The sequence below is a fragment of the Phascolarctos cinereus genome, unplaced genomic scaffold (assembly GCF_003287225.1).
Source record: "Phascolarctos cinereus isolate Bilbo 61053 unplaced genomic scaffold, phaCin_HiC Scaffold_5;HRSCAF=322, whole genome shotgun sequence".
NCBI lineage: Eukaryota > Metazoa > Chordata > Mammalia > Diprotodontia > Phascolarctidae > Phascolarctos > Phascolarctos cinereus.
Window position 1 is genome coordinate 433,652,158 of NW_027555958.1, and position 7,180 is coordinate 433,659,337.

General features: G+C 39.4%; 1 pseudogene; it reads right to left on the reverse strand.

The window, feature by feature from the left end:
• Nucleotides 1-6,627: 6,627 nt before the first annotated feature.
• LOC144458135 (U6atac minor spliceosomal RNA) lies at nucleotides 6,628-6,734 on the reverse strand (annotated as a pseudogene).
• Between the last annotated feature and the right edge of the window lie 446 nt (nucleotides 6,735-7,180).

The following is a 7,180-nucleotide window of genomic DNA, read 5'->3' on the forward strand; positions in this document are numbered from 1 at the left end:
AATCTTACAGAAAACCATTGATAAGGGCCTATTACAGGCCAAATTTCAGAGCAAAAAAAAAAAATCACCAGGTAGCCTTACTGTGCATCTTTGTTTATATGACTTAAACATCGACATCTGTTGAATTTAATGATGGGCTCACCGCAAATATAGGAACATGGAAAAGCAAACTGTTCATTGGAGCCAAGATACAATTTTGTTTTGATTATATCAATGTATCTCAATCAAGAGTCTTCTGGGGCCTCAGTTTTCCAGGTTACTTTGTATGCCTGAGCCCAATTTCTCATGGAATCCTAAAGTTTCAAAACAAGGAAAGACTTGAGATGTCATCTGGTTCAATTTCCTCATTTCAAAAATGGAGAAACTGAGGGTCATAGACAGGTACAACAAATTGGTATAAGCCCATTTAGCAAGTCAGTAGAAGGATTGTGCTCAATCCAGATCTTCTATCTTTAAATTAGGATCTCTTTTCCACTACATCATGCTATCAGTATTTTTCTTGTGTTTTTTCCCCCTCACATCTATATCTCCTCTCATAAAAGATCAATTTCAAATTTTGAAGAAAATAAAAAATTAAATACAACCCTGATCGTAGAGCAGAGGACCATAGAACATCAGAGTGGGAAGTGTTGGCAGAGGCCTTGATTTTAATCCCCTATATAATATCCCTGGTAGGGTATTTGCCTTTTCAAAAGAACCATGAGAATCATTAACCCTAAAAATGAAACATCTCCCTCTATCAAACAATGGGGGAAAATCAATGTAAAGAGCCTGCAATTAACCCACAGATGTCCTTCCACTCGTATTTAGATGGGGCGGAGGGAATAGCATAGCCTCCGAGGTCCATTTAATTCTTGGTCTATATGCTGGGACTACCAGCGAGGGAATCAATTATTGCCAACTATGTTGGTGGTTTCTTGATGTAGGAAGCTATTCCCTAAGACCTAGACTAAGACCAGCCATCGAATAGTAGTGATTTTCAGTCGCTAATGATCTGGGATTTGAATAGAGACTTTTAATTGCGTTACCAGGCAACCTGCAAATATTTTGGCGGTGCCTGCTGGGCCAATTGGGTCGTTTGTCACCCTCTCTCCTCTACTTATGTCGTCTTTGATAAGAGTACATTTCATATTAGAAAACAACCAGCATACTGCTGCTTTGTCATCAGTAAAGAAAAAAAAAGATGCAATTGAATCTTTCATTCATTCATTCTACTGCCTTCAATTCTATCTGTATTTCCCTCACTCCCCCCAAAAAGGAGTAAACAGAAATATAGGTGTGGGGAATACGGGCTATCAGTTACCTAAATTCATGAGCCTGCCACTTCTTCTAAGAGGTGTAAGACCTCATAAAATAAGAATTTCTGCAAGTAATAATTTTGGAAATTCTAAATCTATTTGGTTAATAAAGCAGAAGTATCTTAAAGCATTTTAAAAACAAAATTACAAGGATAGTCTAATGGGTTTTGATTCTGCTAAGAGTTATTTTCAAAGGCAATTTATAGGGGGGAAAATCTGCCTCTCATTTTTTTTTCCAGATGTCTCTTTTAGTCCCCATGGCCAAACCTAGTTATTCTTTTGGCTGCTACTGTCATTTCTCCAGCCCATCTTGCTCAGCTGTCCCACCCCGGGTTCTTGGGTTCTTCAGATTGCTTAGTGTGGTTTGTCTCTCTCTGTTCCCCCAACCATGTTCCTTTTTTTTTTTTTTCAATGTTACTTCTCAGCCCCTCTGGCAGCTCTCTCCCTATGGTTTTCAGGTAACATTTCGCATGGCCTTTCAACTTTTTACTTCCATAAACATACTGTGATCCCTTCAAAAATGTTACTTTCAGTCTTTGATCTCTGTGTAGCATAACTTTCCTGCTAAAGATAGAGAGGTAGGGAGAGCTTTCTGGCTCCCAACTTCTCTTCCATGGGCATTCTTTCTGTTTTCCCAGATCATTTTTAAAAAACACTTATTGGTCATTATCCCTACGGGAGGTTGAATTTTGTTTGCATGATTCTATGTTTCTGGGACTATTTTCTTGCTTTTCTTTGCCTGTAGGCTCCATACATAGACAAAAAGATCTTTACCTTTTTTTTGTCCATTTCTGGTTTTATTTAACATAGGAGAACAGTCTCATCAAATAATAGCCTTAAGAACAGTGTATTTTCTAAGACTATGCTACTATGCTCTCTCTCCCTCTCTCTCTTTCTCTCTCTCTCTCTGATTATGCATGTATATTTATACACACACACACACACACGCATACACATGCACACACACGTACTCTACCCCTGCCCCATCCTGCTTCTTTCTCCAGGCACTCTTTTTGGTGCAGCTATAACTGGGGGCTCAGAATTGTGCCAATCAGATGTCACACATCTGCCAGCCAGAGCTTGTCATCACAGTTCCTAAAATACTCATGTTGCTCCATGGGAATCAGCGCCAGGACTATACAAGCTCTCTAGACAGCCACAAAGGCAGAATACTTCCATTGGGATGAGACTTGTTCTATTTGACCCTGGAGGGCAGAACCAGGAATAGTAGATGGAAGTTGCACAGTAACAAACTCAGTTATGATACTGGGGGGGGGGGGAAGCTTCCTAAAACTTCAATGTATCTGATTATTGATTGGGCTGCCTTGGGAAGTGATGTGTTCCTCCCCACTGCAGGTCTTCAAGGAGAATCTGGATGACCACTTGCCAGATGTTCTAGAGAATGGATTCCTTTTGCTATTGGATGAGAAAGTTGTCATGGTTCCTTCCAAATGAAACTTTGGTTATGCTGTGATTCATTCCCCCATCTTTGACCATTGCATATAGTTCTGGAGGTAAAAAAGTCCTTATAGATGTATTCCAATTCCTTCATTTTATATAGGAGAAAACTGGGGCCCTAAGAAGATGCCAAAGGCCATACCACTAGTTATAGCCAAACTCAAGCAAACTCTGGTTCTTTGCCTTCCCTGTGAAACCCCATTGGATCTTATCGTTATTCCTTATTTCACCTCATGTATCAGTCAGCCAACAAGAATTTATTAAGCCCCTACTAAGTGCAAGGCAGTGCACTAAAGCAGTCTTGGTGGAGTGCACAGGGCATGGGAGACAATCATTAAATATGAGGTTACTGAAGTGCTCTCTATTTCTATCTCTCTGTCTTTGTCCTTGTCTCCCTGTCTCTCTGTTTCTCCCTCTCCCTCTCTCCAACCCTTCTTCTCCTGAATGATATCACAGGCATGATATCTCCAGTGTTCGTTACGTAGATCAAATCCTTTAATTACTCACCACTGAGTCAGTGTTCATTTTTGTCAGATGCCAACCAGACCAAAAATAGTTAGCTGCTATTTTTTCCACCTCCTGTCCTGCCTTTAAAGTAGGTTTAAATATTTACCATTCTCTTATTTAATGAAAGCTTGAATATCAAAGTGGGTGAATAAAGTGTGGTATGACTCCCATTTCTTGAACTCCAAATTTTGGAAAGCTCATCTGCCTCCATTGAAGAGTGACACAGAATGACCTTGCCAACACTTCTCTCAAGAAGGGTCTTGGAGCTGGATTTCTGCATACTTAGTTTCTGAATTATTCCTGGTTGCTATTCTAGGTGCAGGGGTAAGAGGGACTTCCTAGTTTGTTATCCTTCTGCCTTTTTATCTCTTGCATGAATAAATTACAGAGTACTGCTTCTTATCAAAGAAAACATCTCGCTCATCATCTAAGGAAAACAACATTTTTTTAGACCATAAATTATTCTTAAAGGAAATCTTAGAAGTCGGGCACCCCTCTCCCTGCCTCATGCATGCATACGCGCCTTTGTGCACTCCAATATGAATCAGTTCAACAACTTCATAGATAGTCTATCACGTTTGTGTCTGGTCATCATGAGGGTCAGTACTGAAAGCAGAAAGCACTTCATTGTGGTCTGCATGGAGCAAACTGTAGTGTCCAGGAATAACGAGGTGAGAGACCTTATTTTACTCTCCTATGTTCAGAACATATCTGAAATACATTATTTGCTTCTAGTTACCGTGGAGGGGTGAGGGAACATGAGGATGTCAGCAAGCCAATCAGGATGGTGAAGGGTCTTGGGTTCATGTCATATGAAGACTGGTTAAAGAAATGGGGGATGTTTAAACTAGGGAAGAGAAGACTCAGGAAGGACATCATAGTGATCTTCAAGTCCTTGGAAAAGTGTGAGATGGAAGTGGGATGAGTATAATGTATTTCTTTTCACTGGAGATCTTTGAGCAAAGGAGAGATGACTGCTTGGAAGGCATATTATAGTAAAGACTTTCAGTATGGTCTAAACTAGATGGTCATTTAGGTCCCTTCTAATTCTATGATTCTATGTAAAGAAACAACAACTGAATGGGCCCTCTCTGCCTTCTGGACCAAAGGCTATGCATGACAAAATATGTCCAGTTGTTTTCCCATGGTGTTTTCTTCCTGTTTATTGGCAGAAAATATGATTTCACGGGAGAAGATTGGAAAATGACCCCTTGTAATGATGGAATTTACATAAATAAATGCTGATTGCACAAAACAGATAATATGCTGCAGGTCTCATCACAATAAGTTGTCTCCTACTGACACGGAGTCTAAGTTGGAAGCACACAATTATGCAAATCAGTCTAATGGCAGCTCCTCATTACTGTCATGGAGGTAGAGGCAAAAACATGTCCTCCATAGACAGCTTGATGCTGGGCCATGAGCCAAAATGTTTGGTTTTGCTGACACAGTAACTGAGTCAACAAAAATAGGATATAATAGTAATACATCAGAGGAATCCATATCAGGGCCGACCTGAAACTTAATGGACTGTGAATCTTATGTCTGTGCAGAGGCCTTTCACTGGTATTGACCCATAATATGTCGGCTTCCACTTCTGCGATTCTATAGAAATAGATTACAGAAGCAATTTTTTTGGGGAGGGTGGGGTGTAGAACTGAAATGTCTGTGCAATGTTCTATTAGCTTTTCCTATAACAGATGATATGACATTTATAAATACTTAAATAATGTCATCTAGCCCAGGTTTTAAAACTTCCCAGAATAATTCAGAGCACTCACTGCCACTTGATCTAATGTGTTATTCTTTTTTTTTTTCTCCCTGAATTCTCATTATGACCCTGATGAGATTTTCAAACAATGAAACTTTCCCTTTGCCACATCTTTCCTTCCCTCCCCTACCCCCCTTTTTAAAAGTAGAATAGCTGTTGTCAGGAGAATATTAAACCCTAGACAGCTGCTGATGGGTCTAGTTAGAGCAAAGTCTGCTTACCAGGTAAGCTGGGCGTGAAAATGTGAACAACTGCAGCAACATTTAGCAGCCTCTCAATTTGATTCACTTCTCTGGTCACGTTCATGACCTCCATAGACTTAAATCATGCCCTTGGATTTTTGTCCATGTTTTGTCTTCAATGGAAGCAGCTACCACATTGGAAGGAACTGAGAGAATCATGGTGCTTAGCAAGAGCACATAGACCCATGCTAATTTTACCTAGAGTTTAAAATTAAGAAATATGCCTTTTAGAGGTCATCAGTCAATGACTTCTCATCAGCTTTCTTTTTAATGTTTTAGGAGTTTCTAGTTCCATCATGAAGACCTCTGTGCATGCCAAAAATCAAGCATCCATAGAACTCAGCAGCAAAGCCTATGAATCTCCAGATTCTAGTCTTCCTCTTGCTGGGGCAGTTGGATTGAGATGCATTAAAGAAAAAGCCTTTACATATATTCAATGTGAGAGTTTACCTGAAGGTGATCATTCGATTAAAATTCCAGAGTGTAAATAAGCCATAGAGTCCAACCTTCTCATTTAACAAATGAGAAAAAAAGGCTGAGAGAGTTAAATGATTTGCCAAGGGCCCAATATGGGAGTGCACTGGTAAATGTTTAACAACCCGCCCTTCAAGAAGAAAAAACACTCACATGCCACACTTTGAAGTCTAATCTCGAATGTTAACATTTTCTCCATAACATGCTTAAATCTAGACAATTTAAAAATTAAAACTCAAGCCCTGATCTGTAGTATTTGCTCATTTCTGATGTGTAAATATCTACACCGAAAGATTAATAATTTGTGGAGAACCAGAACTCACTGGTTTCCACACATCCTGAGACATACCAATAAGGATTCGAAGCAGGATTGGAAGCCTTCCTAATTCTAAACCCATGGCTCTAACCACTGCAGTACCTATCTTCCTCCAAAGAGGAAGCTGGTGGCATAGTAGATAGAGCTGGACTAGAGTCAGGAAGCCCTTAGGTCAAATCTTACTTTAGACACTAACTGTGTGACACTGGACAAGTCATTTAACTTCTGTTAATCTCACTTTTCTCTGCTGTAAAATGGGGTTGTTGCAGGATCGAATAATGTAATATCATAAAAAGTGTTTAGCACAGTTTAGCACGTAGTAGGAGCTATATAAATGCCTATTTTCTTACCTTCCCCTTACTCCCATAATTCAATACCACAGAACTGAAAAGCAGACTGTGGGTGCTGACTTATCTCTACATCTCTATCATCCTTCCTACCTCAGCTATTCAGCTCTCTTTTATATATTGTGTTCTCTTGTAAGTGTGTGAGCTCTGTCCTTTCTGCTTATATTTGCATTCCCAGAACTTAGCACAGTGCTTGGCACACAGTAAATACTTAATAAATATTTGTTAACTTGATTTGACCTAAATATGTTGTAAAAGGCACTAGGACCTCTTCCAGCCTTATCAAGAAGAGTACTAATTTTCTTTCCTTTCATACAACACAAAAATAATAATGAAAAATTCAGACATATCAGCCAACAAGTTTACTTGTTGATGACTTCACGTCTTCAATTGTTTGGGCAGCCACCAAAAGTCTCTGGATGGTTTTCAAAATGTTTGGTAATGGAAAAAAAAAAAAAAGAAATGTGGTGGGATACAATGTGGACATAATGAAACCCAGATTATTCCTAAAGCTGCAGCATTTAAAATATGAAAATATGAGCCACATCCTCTGACAAATAGGAAGGCTAACTTGCAGTCCTTGAACATCACCATCACACCAACAAGAATGGTTGATATGTATATAACACTTTAAGTTTTGCAAATGTATTTGCTTTGGCACTCACAAGAGCCCAAGTAGGGCAAGACCACAAATATTATCCACTTTAACACACGAGGACTCTGCATCTTTTTGCTTCTTATCTTCCTTAGCAGTGGTCATGCTTTCT